Source organism: Bufo gargarizans, chromosome 3 (genome assembly GCF_014858855.1).
Source record: "Bufo gargarizans isolate SCDJY-AF-19 chromosome 3, ASM1485885v1, whole genome shotgun sequence".
Classification (NCBI taxonomy): Eukaryota; Metazoa; Chordata; class Amphibia; order Anura; family Bufonidae; genus Bufo; species Bufo gargarizans.
The window spans coordinates 464,972,873-464,987,629 of record NC_058082.1 but is presented as its reverse complement, the minus strand read 5'-3'; positions in this window follow the sequence as shown (position 1 = coordinate 464,987,629).

The window sequence follows — 14,757 nt, the reverse complement described above, 5'->3', positions numbered from 1 at the left end:
GGCCTTCTTTGTTGCACCTTCCTCTTTATGATGCGCCAAATGTTCTCTATAGGTGAAAGATCTGGACTGCAGACTGGCTATTTCAGTACCCAGATCCTTCTCCTACGCAGCCATGATGTTGTGATTGATGCAGAATGTGGTCTGGCATTATCTTGTTGAAAAATGCAGGGTCTTCCCTGAAAGAGATGACGTCTGGATGGGAGCATATGTTGTTCTAGAACCTGAATATATTTTTCTGCATTGATGGTGCCTTTCCAGACATGCAAGCTGCCCATGCCACACGCACTCATGCAACCCCATACCATCAGAGATGCAGGCTTCTGAACTGAGCGTTGATAACAACTTGGGTTGTCCTTGTCCTCTTTGGTCCGGATGACATGGCGTCCCAGATTTCCAAAAAGAACTTCGAATCGTGACTCGTCTGACTATAGAACAGTCTTCCATTTTGCCACACTCCATTTTAAATGATCCCTGGCCCAGTGAAAACGCCTGAGCTTGTGGATCTTGCTTAGAAATGGCCTCTTCTTTGCACTGTAGAGTTTCAGCTGGCAACGGCGGATGGCACGGTGGATTGTGTTCACTGACAATGGTTTCTGGAAGTATTCCTGAGCCCATTCTGTGATTTCCTTTACAGTAGCATTCCTGTTTGTGGTGCAGTGTCGTTTAAGGGCCCGGAGATCACGGGCATCCAGTATGGTTTTACGACCTTGACCCTTACGCACAGAGATTGTTCCAGATTCTCTGAATCTTCGGATGATGTTATGCACAGTTGATGATGATAGATGCAAAGTCTTTGCAATTTTTCTCTGGGTAACACCTTTCTGATATTGCTCCACTATCTTTCTGCGCAACATTGTGGGAATTGGTGATCCTCTACCCATCTTGGCTTCTGAGAGACACTGCCACTCTGAGAAGCTCTTTTTATACCCAATCATGTTGCCAGTTGACCTAATTAGTGTTAATTGGTCTTCCAGCTCTTCGTTATGCTCAAATTTACTTTTTCCAGCCTCTTATTGCTACTTGTCCCAACTTTTTGGGGATTTGTTGACACCGTGAAAATTTGAATCAACGTATTTTTCCTTTAAAATGATACATTTACTCGGATTAAACGTTTGATCTGTCATCTACGTTCTATTACAAATAAAATATTGACATTTGCCATCTCCACATCATTGCATTCAGTTTTTATTCACAATTTGTTTAGTGTCCCAACTTTTTTGGAATCCGGTTTGTATGTAGAGCTGGCTCACTATTGTAAGCTGCGTCTCATCTTCTCCTCCAAGTCTTTTTTTTTATTATAATTGACCGTATTTTTCGCTTTATAAGACATACTTTTCTCCCCCAAAAGAAGTCAATGCGTCTTATATAGCGAACGAGCCCAGAAATATGTCCGTCACATTGCAGGCTGTTATCTAGAGACGCACATCCAATTTTAATAATGTGAGGCGGCGGCCTCTAGTAGGAAGTGTGGGGCGGGCGACGGTTATTGAAGCTAAATGCCGCCAGCACGCATGTTTAATAGGACGTGTGAGCGCTAAGTCTGCTGTTGCTGTCCTGCGAACCACACCTCCCTCCCCTACTGTGACGCGTTCCGGCACTGCTGCCCTGCATGTTGAGCTGATTAGAGGTGAGCACGGCGGGAACTGCTGCTCTGCCGCCTCCACCAATCAGTGTAGTCAGTTTCCCGACCGTTCGCCACTACCAACTGCTCATCACTACCGAACCTCCGGCACCCCGAGTCAGAACTGCAGTACATGGGTGTATTCCTATGGATGAGGGGGGTTATAACACAGGTGAATTATGGTACACTGGACAGTGTTTATTTTATACGACTATAACCCCCTTCATCCATAGGTATGCACCCATGTACTGCACATGTTTTAGCCCACCTTCTGGTTGAAAATATTTTCTTATTATTTTCCTCCTCTAAACCTGGGGTGTGTCTTACATTCAGGTGCGTCTTATAAAGTGAAAAATATGGTATGTATTTTAAATTTGGCAACTTAAAATTTAATTTGGCTCCTAAATTCTTCAGTTTAGGAGCCAATGGCTCCTGGGTATTTTTGCAGTCCTATGTAAGACTACAGATAGCATAAGGTAAAAGGGTTCTCTGGGATTTATATATTGATGGCCTATTCTCAGGATAGGTCATCAATATGAGATTGTGGGGGTCTGACTCCTGGCACCCTAGCCAATAAGCTGTTTGAGGAGACTGCGATGTTCCAGTAAGCGCCGCAGCCTCTTTGCTCAGCGCTGTCATTTGATAGCACTGTGCTTGGTATTGCAGCTCAGCCCCAATAACTCAGATGGAACCGAGCTGCACCTAGACCATGTAACGATGAATGTGATGTCATATGGCCTAGGAAGAGACTGTGGCGCTCACGAAGCACCGCAGCCTCTTCATATAGAAAAAAACTACACTAAGGCCTCTTTCACACGAGCGTTGCGGGTGACATGCGGGAAAAGATGCGGGTGCGTTGCGGGAAAATGCGTGATTTTTCCCCGCGAGTGCAAAGCATTTTAATGCGTTTTGCATGGACGTGAGAAAAATCGGCATGTTTGGTACCCGAACCCGGACTTCTTCACAGAAGTTCGGGTTTGGGTTAGGTGTTGTGTAGATTTTATTATTTTTCCCTTATAACATGGTTATAAGGGAAAATAATAGCATTCATGATGGACCATGTGATGAGCACGGAGCCATCACATGGCCCATCACCATGGTGATGGACCATGTGATGAGCGCAGTGACGTCACCAACAGTGATGGTCAGTTTGCAGTGTTCGCCAGCGAACACATGCGGGCTGCCATCTTTAGTAAGGTAGACTCACCCGTCTGGCGATGCACAGGTAAGCCCCTACCTGTGCCTGTGCTGGGAGCCGGTCTGAAATCAAATGCAGTCACCGGGAGCAGGCAGTTCCGAGAACAGCTGCCGGGGGCCTTCATCGGGCTGTTCTCGGAACTGCCTGCTCCCGGTGACTGCATTTGATTTTAGACCGGCTCCCAGCACAGGCACAGGTAAGGACTTACCTGTGCATCCCCGGACGGGTAAGTCTACCTTACTAAAGATGGCAGCCTGCATGTGTTCACTGGCGAACACTGCGAACTGACCATCACTGGTCACCAAAAGTTATTTTCTCCAAGGTCCTCAAAGAAGAAGAATGAAGACAAGCCGGGCTGCGCGAACAAGTGGATGAGGTGAGTTTCATATTTTTAACCCCTCCATTCCTAATTTACTTAGCATCCCTTTATAAGGGAAAATAAAGATTGGGTCCCCATCCCGAACGTCTCCTAGCAACCATGCGTAAAAATCGCACCACATCTGCAATTGCTTGCTGATGCTTGCGATTTTCACACAGCCCTATTCACTTCTATGAGGCCTGCGTTGCGTGAAAACTGCACAATATAAAGCATGCTGCGATTTTCATGCAACGCACAAGTGATGCGTGAAAAATCATCGCTCTGGTGCACAGCCCTATAGAAATAAATGGGTCCAGATTCAGTGCGGGTGCAATGCGTACACCTCACGCATTGCACCCGCGCGGAAAACTCGCCCGTATGAAAGGGGCCTAAGGCTCCATTCACACGTCTGCAATTCTGTTCTGCATTTTGCAAAACGGAATTGCGGACCCATTCATTTCTATGGGGCTGCACAATGTGCTGCCCGGATCCGGAAATGCAGACCCGCACTTTTGATCCCGAAAAAAATAGAACATGTCCTATTCTTGTTGGCAATTGCGGACAAGATTAGGCATTTTCTATAAAGTGCCGGCGATATGCAGTCCGCAAAATGAGGAATGCACATTGACGATGTCCGTGTTTTGCGGATCCGTGGATCCGCAAAACACACACGGACGGACGTGTGAATGGATCCTAAGGCCTCTTTCACACGACTGTATGGCCTTTTTAGTGTTTTGCGGTCCGTTTTTCACGGATTTGTTGTTCCGTTTTTTGTTTTCGTTGTGTTGCAGTTTCTGTTCCGTTTTTCTGTTCCGTTTTTCCATATGGCATATACAGTATACAGTAATTACACAGAAAAAATTGGGCTGGACATAATATTTTCGATAGATGGTTCTGCAAAAACAGAATGGATACAGAAGACATACGGATGCATTTCCGTATGCGTTCCTTTTTTTTTTGCGGACCCATTGACTTGAAAGGAGCCACGGAACGTGATTTGCGGGCAATAAAAGGACATGTCCTATCTTTCAGCGGAATGGAAAAACGGAAACGGAATGCATACGGATGCAATACATTTTTTTGCAGAACCATTAAAGTGAATGATTCCGTATACGGACCGTATACGGAACGCAAAAAACGGCCTGTAAACGGGAAAAAAAAATGGCCTTGTGAGAGACGCCTAAAATGGAGGTAGGAGCCCGAGTTAGGGAGACAGCCCTGGGCCCATCATGCACTTAATCCGCCCCTGCGAGGAACGCACATGATGCGGATCCATAGTTTGCCGAAAAATAGCTAATGCCATGTGCATGAGGCAGATGCTACACGGCAACTATAGATTTTGGTGTAGCGCTGCCTGCAACACAAGCAGTAAAGTGAACAGGGTCCTATTGGGACACGTAAGCTGCTTGATTTCTTACAACGTGCAATAACTTGGGGACCACAACACAACCCCATGCACTTTGATTAGCCATGATCCAGGCAGTGCTACACCATTATCTTTGGTTGTTCTGTGTGTCATGGCCAAAATTACATGATTTTCCTATTTTATGATGTAAAGTCATGATTCTATTAAAGACACGGAGGCGAGTATTGCTTTCTCTTTCTTTACTAAATCTTATAGCATCAAAGAAAAAAGTATCAATCAAACTGATAACCATGGCAACCAACACCTCCCCACTGTGCCAGTATAATAGTCTCTGACTCTGCTAACTCCTCCTCTTTCTTTGGTGACGACCGATGTCCATAACTCTGAAGACTAGAACCAAACTCTGTAAACACGGAAACTGTAATCCAACGGCAAGCAGCTCGACTCCTCAACGGAAGAAGGAAGCTGGAAAATCAAACACAATCTGCACCCAGAAGACAGCATATTCATCCTATAAAAGAAACAAGGTAGTAAAAGACAGAGGTAGCAAAACGTCTCAATATCGTATCAAAGATAGTCATTAGTGCACAGCAATGAATATACAGCATAATCAGATGATAAAATCCAAGTACAATGACAGAAAAAACAATGCATAACAGAGACAAAACTCCAGGGAGGGCAGACAAAATGGGAGGGGCAATACTCGCCTCCGTGTCTTTAATAAAATCATGACTTTACGTCATAAAATAGGAAAATCATGTAATTTTATTACACGACACGGAGGCTCCTATTGCGAGTTTAAAGCTGACCTACAACCGAAGAAAAAACGTGAACAGAAGGCCTGAAATAAAACTCACGGAATGTAGATACACGAGACCAATCCGCCATCTTCATAATATCCTCCAAACGCGCTCCAGCCACCACCATAGAGGTCGCGGAGGCCCCTCTAGCGGAATGAGCAGTGAAAATCGTAGTATCCACACCTGCCAAAGCCATAACCCATTTCACCCAACGGGCTAAGGTGATAGTGGAGAACGGACGGAAAGGACGTCTATAAGATAGAAAAAGTTCCGGGGAAGAAGAGGAACGATGAGAGGCCATACGAGCCTCATATTCCTGAAGACACGCCACTGGACAAAGAGCCGGATAATCAGGGAAACTGGGATACGAAACCGACCGAATACTGGTTTTGGTGCGACGCGAAATGTTGAACGTGACTCCCTCAGGAGTAAATGAACGAGCGTCGTGATCCAAAGCGCGAACGTCCGACACCCTTTTGCACGATATCAAGCAGAATAAGGAAACCAGCTTGGCTGCAAGGTTCCGGAGAGAAAAATCCGCATTAGACGGCCACGAGGAAAACAAGGTAAGCACCAAAGAGACGTCCCAAGTTGAAGAAAAACGAGGCCTGGGAGGTCGAGATAGGCGGGAACCCTTGAGAAGTCTGCAAACGAGAGGGTGTTGACCGGCAGGACACCTGCTAAATCCTTGATGAAACGCGGAAATGGCAGAATGGTACAAATTGATGGTACGGTAAGCCTTACCGTCCTCAAAAAGAGACGCGAGAAACTGAAGAACTGTGGTCACAGGACATTATACGGGATCCAGGTGCCTTGCCAGGCACCAATCAGCCCAAGACCTCCAGGCCGATCGATAAGCTCGTCTGGTTCCCGGCGCCCAAGCTTCGTCCAAAAGACGTTGAGCTGTTTCCGAAATCCCAGCGATGTCCCAAATTCTGCATGCCAGGAGCTGAAGGGAGCCATCGAGGATGAGAGGTTGACCCAGACCCGCTGGATTCAACAAGAGGTCCGGAAAAACCAGAAGAAGTAGCGGGAACTGGATCAGGCATTCCATAAGCTGAGGGAACCACGACTGCGTGGGCCAAAACTGAACTATGAGGACAAGCTCCGCTTCCTGGCGGCGGATCTGAGATAACACTCGACTCGAGACACCATCGCAAACGGGGGAAAAGCGTATGCGAGGTGTCCGGTCCAATCTTGGAGGAACGCATCGACTGCTTCCGCGTCTGGATCCGGACGCCAGCTGTAAAAGCGTGGAAGTTGGGCGTTCAAACGGGACGCAAAGAGGTCTAAAGAGAATGGACCCCAATGGGAAGATATGGTAACTTCCAATCTCCCGAGTCCGAAAGGAAACGTGAGCTCCAGTCCGCGTGAGTATTGTGGAGTCCTGGCAAATACTCCGCCGTAACTGTGATTTCTCTGGCCAGGCAGAATGTCCAGAGATCCCGCGCCAACCTGGACAAAATGGCTGAATGTGTGCCTCCCATGGCATTGACATACCGAACTGCGGAAATGTTGTCCATCCGCAGCCGGACGCAAATCTTGGACAATCCACTCGCAAAACTGCGAACTGCAAAAGAACCCGCCAGAAGTTCCAAAGCGTTGATGTGGAGCTTGGATTCCTCTGGAGACCAGGGTCCTCCCGTCATCACACCCTCGCAGTAAGCACCCCAGCCGAGAAGGCTGGCATCCGAGTCTATCGTGAAGTCCGGACTGGGACCAACTATGGCCTTCCCATTCCAGGTCTCCAAGTTGTGGATCCACCACCTCAGTTCTTCTTTGGTGTCCTCGTCCAGGGTGACCAGATCCACGTAAGACGCTCCCGCCTGGAGGTGAGCAATCTTGAGGCGCTGCATGCCGCGGTAGTGCAAGGGAGCCGGAAACACAGCCTGAATGAAGAGAGGAGACCTATGACTCGGGCAAGATGTCATAAGGGAACCTGTTGGAGAGATAGAGTATGAAGAAGTTCCTTGCGGATTGCACGAACCTTGGCAGACGGAAGGCTGAGAGACACTGTGGAGGAATCGATTGTGAATCCCAAAAATTCTATGGACTGGGCCGGAGTAAGTGACGACTTCTCCAAATTGAGGAGGAATCCCAGCCGGTATAACAGGTCCATGGACCACTGTAGATGGGTCAGAAGAACAGAAGATTTCTGGGCCAGTATAGGGATATCGTCCAGATAAATAATCAGACGAATTCCTTGACTGCGGAGACAGGAAATTACCGGACGAAGAAGCTTGGTAAAACACCAAGAGGCGGTAGAGAGGCCGAAGGGTGGACAGGTGAACCTCCATATCTCCGAGTCCCAGAAAAAACGAAGAAGATCCCTGGATGGTTCGCCCACCGGAACCGTCAGGTAGGCGTCCTTCAAGTCTAATTTGACCATCCAATCCCCCTGGAGGAGCAAATCCCGGAGGAGGTGGATACCCTCCATCTTGAAGTGCCGATATTTTACAAAAGCGCTTAGTGCCCTGAGATTGATCACGGGTCTCATCTGGCGTCCTTTTTTGGCCACCAAGAACACACTGCTGATAACACCTTCCGAGGAAGGAGGGGCTCGCTCTATGGCGCCCTTCTGACAGAGGGCTGACAGTTCCTGATGTAAAAGCAGATGAGAAGAGGCTGGGAGAACCGTAGGGTACGGGGACGGAATCTGGATGAGGGGGCAAACTAACTCTATGCGAAACCCCTGGACAGTCGAAAAGACCCATGGGTCTGCCGTGATGGTTTTCCAAACATGGGAAAAAAGTCGGAGCCTGCCTCCTACACAAGGAATCAAAGAAGACGGTGACATTCGACTTACCGAAAGGGCGTCTGGAAGATGAACCTCTGGCTCCACGTGAACGCCAAGACGAACCTCGGGAGGGGAAGAAAGCAGGCGGTTGACGGAACTCCTGGTTGGAGGGTCGATATGAAAAGGAGCCTCTGCCGGACCCGCGGGTCTGGTATGATGAACGGCTAGACAGGCGGCCCCTTGAGCTGCCGGCCCTGTTAGAGACCCGTCCGTGGAACACTCTCTTCATGGATGTTTGAGCCTTATCGAGGGCAGTGAAGGCCCCCTCCAAAGAGCAATCCTTGAGCCTCTTTGCCTGTCTCCGTCAGGGCTAAATTGGATAGCTTAGGCTCTATTTTAAAAAGGATCGCTTTACGACGCTCAATCGAGAGCGAAGTGTTTACATTGCCCGTGATACACGCGGAACGTTGCACCCATCCCCGGAGTTCTTCCGGGTCTACCAGAGTGTTCTGGGTTCTGGCTGACTCAGCCAATTCAAAGATTTTAGTCAATGGGCCTAAAAGGTCCAACAATTTGTCCTGACAGGACTTTAGGGCCGATTCAAGACCCTTCCTGGGGTTCCAGCCCGACTTTGCCAAAAATTGACCCATTTTTGGGTCAACTACGGGCGTCTCGCAAACCTTGTTAGGTAAAATTCGTTCTGGGACATTCAGCCTTGAGTTTATTACGCGCCTCTTTAGATAGAGGTTGGCGTATACGGGCCTCCAAATACTTGGCAATATGTGAGGACGGAAGCCATTCCGCCGACCTCGGATGGTGGAGAGCATCCGGGTCAAACAGGGGTTCCCCTGCGGGATCCAAGATTGCCGAGGCGTCAAAGGGAACCTCAATAGGCGCTGCTGACCCCGAAGACGGACCTGGCAGGTCCGAATCCAAGGGATCCTCCTCCTCTATATCCACCAAGTCCAAAGACTGGTACTGAGCCTCCTCATCAGAATCGGGTTCGGTACCTGATCCGGCATCATGTTGCACTCTGGCGCATTTCCTTTGCCTCGCCTTTTCTGCCTGGCGGGCGTAGGCTCTCTTGCACGAACGATGCGCGCCATCATGGGTGGCTATATTTCCACCAATCGTAGTGGTTCTGGAGGCAGGTAGCGGTAATACAGGTGGCGAGGGCCCCAAAGGTGCAGAGGGGGAGGGACCAGCCATAAGGGCCTCAGAAATTGAGCTAGAAATGGCTGAAGACATAGACCCCATGGCGGCCTGTATAGCAGCAGTCACAGAGCGCTGTATTGCTAAGGCCTGTGCATCAGGCGTAACCGCATTTAAATCTTGTATAAGAGGCCTAGAATCCATGCCCTCAGGGACAGGGCTAGACACCTGTGAAGGGTCCTTGGACATGATATACAAGTACAAGCAGTACCAGCGCTATAAATATATGTGTATATATATATATATGCCTAATATGGCTGCCAACAGACAATATTAGTCAGGGCAGGCGATCAGAAAAACGCACTAAAATGGGGAGAGAAGGGGCTGAAATATCACTAAATAACGAGGTGACCTGAGGGAGGACGGAGCTGCACACCAGTCACTCCGGATGCAGCCGGCCACGATCCAGCCGGAAATCCCACGCGCTCCCGCGAGAACACCGCAGGGAGCGCGAAACCCAGTTGCCGAAGGAGAGGAAGATGGCGGCCGAGATCTCGCGAGATCTCGGCCGCAAGCGAAGCGTACGGAGGAGCGGGCAGCAAGGAGAAGACGCCGCAGGCAGAACCGAAGGCAGAAAACAAACGGAGGGGAGGTAAAAGAAGGATACTTAGACAGGGGTACCAACAATAATGAGGAGGAAAAAACCTGAAAGGGAAAATGGGGATGAAGGAAAAACAATGACAAAATAAGTAAACCCCAGTAAAGATATCACAGCCCAGAGGGTCAAAAACCCCAGAAACTAAGAGGATACCATAATAAACAGTAACAAATATCCCCTATTGCATAAAAACCACAAATATCCACCCACAGAAATAAGGAGAAGTACTTATCTGTTAGGGAGCAGCAAAGAAAGAGGAGGAGTTAGCAGAGTCAGAGACTATTATACTGGCACAGTGGGGAGGAGTTGGTTGCCATGGTTATCAGTTTGATTGATGCTTTTTTCTTTGCTGCTATAAGATTTAGTAAAGAAAGAGAAAGCAATAGGAGCCTCCGTGTCGTGTAATAAAATCACTGTGTAGTAGGGATGAGCGAACCCGGACTGTATAGTTCGGGTTCGTACCGAATTTTGGGGTGTCCGTGACACGGACCGGAACCCGGACATTTTCGTAAAAGTCCGGTTTCGGGTTCGGTGTTCGTCGCTTTCTTGGCGCTTTTGTGACGCTTTCTTGGCGCTTTTTGAAAGGCTGCAAAGCAGCCAATCAACAAGCGTCATACTACTTGCCCCAAGAGGCCATCACAGCCATGCCTACTATTGGCATGGCTGTGATTGGCCAGAGCACCATGTGACCCAGCCTCTATTTAAGCTGGAGTCACATAGCGCCGCCCGTCACTCTGCTTTGATTAGCATAGGGAGAGGTTGCGCCTGCGACAGTAGGGCGAGATTAGGCAGATTAACTCCTCCAAAGGACTTGATTAATCGATCGATCTGCAGCTGTGCATCATTGAGCTGCTGAAATTCAATTGCTCACTGTTTTTAGGCTGCCCAGACCTTTTGTCAGTCACTTTTTACTGGGGTGATCGGCGGCCATTTTGTGTCTTGTGGTGTGCTAGCACAAGCTGCGACCAAGTGCATTTAACCCTCAATGGTGTGGTTGTTTTTTGGCTAATTCCTACATCAGGGTGAAGCTGTCACACCAAGTGCATTTAACCAGCAATAGTCTGGTTATTGTTTGGCCATATACTACATCAGGGGCAAGCTGCGCCTGTCACCAAGTGAATTTAACCCTCAATGGTGTGGTTGTTTTTTGGCTAATTCCTACATCAGGGTCAAGCTGTCACACCAAGTGCATTTAACTAGCAATAGTCTGTTCATTTTTTGGCCATATACTACATCAGGGGCAAGCTGTCACCAAGTGCATTTAACCCTCAATGGTGTGGTTGTTTTTTGGCTAAATCCTACATCAGGGTGAAGCTGTCACACCAAGTGCATTTAACCAGCAATAGTCTGTTTATTTTTTGGCCATATACTACATCAGGGGCAAGCTGCGCCTGTCACCAAGTGCATTTAACCCTCAGTAGTGTGGTTTGTCAAGCTGTCACACCAAGTGCATTTAACCATCAATAGTGTGGTTATTTTTTGGCCATATCCCAGTCTAATTCTGTCAGTAAACCTATACCTGTCACCCAGTGCCTAAATACTAGGCCTCAAATTCATATCCAGCTAAATCTGTCGTTACTGCTGTAGCTGGGCGAGTTAGTTAGTGTCCGTTCAAGCACATTTCTTGTTCTGGGTTGAAATACAATTCCCAATTTAGCAATTTAAAAATTTAGTGGTTTCTGCTGTATCAGAGCTATTTGAAATCTATCCCTAAAAGGGTAGATCATATTGAAGGTGCACATAGGGACATTCAGAATAACTTCACACACACGCTACTGTGCATTTCCAAGTCTAATTATGTCAGTAAACCCATACCTGTCACCCAGCGCCTAAATACTAGGCCTCAAATTTATATCCAGCTAAATCTGTCGTTAGTGCTGTAGCTGGGCGAGTTATTTAGTGTCCGTTCGAGCACATTACTTGTTCTGGGTTGAAATACAATTCCCAATTTAGCAATTTAAAAATTTAGTGGTTTCTGCTGTATCAGAGCTATATGAAATCTATCCCTAAAAGGGTAGATCATATTGAAGGTGCACATAGGGTCATTCAGAATAACTTCACACACCCGCTACTGTGCATTTCCAAGTCTAATTCTGTCACTAAACCCATACCTGTCACCCAGCGCCTAAATACTAGGCCTCAAATTTATATCCAGCTAAATCTGTCGTTAGTGCTGTAGCTGGGCGAGTTATTTAGTGTCCGTTCAAGCACATTTCTTGTTCTGGGTTGAAATACAATTCCCAATTTAGCAATTTAAAAATTTAGTGGTTTCTGCTGTATCAGAGCTATTTGAAATCTATCCCTAAAAGGGTAGATCATATTGAAGGTGCACATAGGGACATTCAGAATAACTTCACACACCCGCTACTGTGCATTTCCAAGTCTAATTCTGTCACTAAACCCATACCTGTCACCCAGCGCCTAAATACTAGGCCTCAAATTTATATCCAGCTGAATTTGAATACAATACATTGGGCCAAATAATATTTTTGTTGTTGTGGTGAACGATAACAATGAGGAAAACATCTAGTAAGGGACGCGGACATGGTCGTGGTGGTGTTAGTGGACCCTCTGGTGCTGGGAGAGGACGTGGCCGTTCTGCCACATCCACACGTCCTAGTGTACCAACTACCTCAGGTCCCAGTAGCCGCCAGAATTTACAGCGATATATGGTGGGGCCCAATGCCGTTCTAAGGATGGTAAGGCCTGAGCAGGTACAGGCATTAGTCAATTGGGTGGCCGACAGTGGATCCAGCACGTTCACATTATCTCCCACCCAGTCTTCTGCAGAAAGCGCACAGATGGCGCCTGAAAACCAACCCCATCAGTCTGTCACATCACCCCCATGCATACCAGGGAAACTGTCTCAGCCTCAAGTTATGCAGCAGTCTCTTATGCTGTTTGAAGACTCTGCTGGCAGGGTTTCCCAAGGGCATCCACCTAGCCCTTCCCCAGCGGTGAAAGACATAGAATGCACTGACGCACAACCACTTATGTTTCCTGATGATGAGGACATGGGAATACCACCTCAGCATGTCTCTGATGATGACGAAACACAGGTGCCAACTGCTGCGTCTTTCTGCAGTGTGCAGACTGAACAGGAGGTCAGGGATCAAGACTGGGTGGAAGACGATGCAGGGGACGATGAGGTCCTAGACCCCACATGGAATGAAGGTCGTGCCACTGACTTGCACAGTTCGGAGGAAGAGGCAGTGGTGAGACCGAGCCAACAGCGTAGCAAAAGAGGGAGCAGTGGGCAAAAGCAGAACACCCGCCGCCAAGAGACTCCGCCTGCTACTGACCGCCGCCATCTTGGACCGAGCACCCCAAAGGCAGCTTCAAGGAGTTCCCTGGCATGGCACTTCTTCAAACAATGTGCTGACGACAAGACCTGAGTGGTTTGCACGCTGTGCCATCAGAGCCTGAAGCGAGGCATTAATGTTCTGAACCTTAGCACAACCTGCATGACCAGGCACCTGCATGCAAAGCATGAACTGCAGTGAAGTAAACACCTTAAAAACAAGGAAGTCACTCAGGCTCCCCCTGCTACCTCTTCTGCTGCCGCCGCCTCGGTCTCTTCTGCTGCTGCCGCCGCCTCGGCCTCTTCTGCTGCTGCTGCCTCGGCCTCTTCCTCCGCCTCTGGAGGAACGTTGGCACCTGCCGCCCAGCAAACAGGGGATATACCACCAACACCACCACCTCCGTCACCAAGCGTCTCAAGCATGTCACACGGCAGCGTTCAGCTCTCCATCTCACAAACATTTGAGAGAAAGCGTAAATTCCCACCTAGCCACCCTCGATCCCTGGCCCTGAATGCCAGCATTTCTAAACTACTGGCCTATGAAATGCTGTCATTTAGGCTGGTGGACACAGACAGCTTCAAACAGCTCATGTCGCTTGCTGTCCCACAGTATGTTGTTCCCAGCCGCCACTACTTCTCCAAGAGAGCCGTGCCTTCCCTGCACAACCAAGTATCCAATAAAATCAAGTGTGCACTGCGCAACGCCATCTGTGGCAAGGTCCACCTAACCACAGATACGTGGACCAGTAAGCACGGCCAGGGACGCTATATCTCCCTAACTGCACACTGGGTAAATGTAGTGGCAGCTGGGCCCCAGGCGGAGAGCTGTTTGGCGCACGTCCTTCCGCCGCCAAGGATCGCAGGGCAACATTCTTTGCCTCCTGTTGCCACCTCCTCCTACTCAGCTTCCTCCTCCTCTTCTTCCACCTGCTCATCCAGTCAGCCACACACCTTCACCACCAACTTCAGCACAGCCCGGGGTAAACGTCAGCAGGCCATTCTGAAACTCATATGTTTGGGGGACAGGCCCCACACCGCACAGGAGTTGTGGCGGGGTATAGAACAACAGACCGACGAGTGGTTGCTGCCGGTGAGCCTCAAGCCCGGCCTGGTGGTGTGCGATAATGGGCGAAATCTCGTTGCAGCTCTGGGACTAGCCGGTTTGACGCACATCCCTTGCTTGGCGCATGTGCTGAATTTGGTGGTGCAGAAGTTCATTCACAACTACCCCGACATGTCAGAGCTGCTGCATAAAGTGCGGGCCGTCTGTGCGCGCTTCCGGCGTTCACATCCTGCTGCTGCTCGCCTGTCTGCGCTACAGCGTAACTTCGGCCTTCCCGCTCACCGCCTCATATGCGACGTGCCCACCAGGTGGAACTCCACCTTGCACATGCTGGACAGACTGTGCGAGCAGCAGAAGGCCATAGTGGAGTTTCAGCTGCAGCACGCACGGGTCAGTCGCACTACGGAACAGCACCACTTCACCACCAATGACTGGGCCTCCATGCGAGACCTGTGTGCCCTGTTGCGCTGTTTCGAGTACTCCACCAACATGGCCAGTGGCGA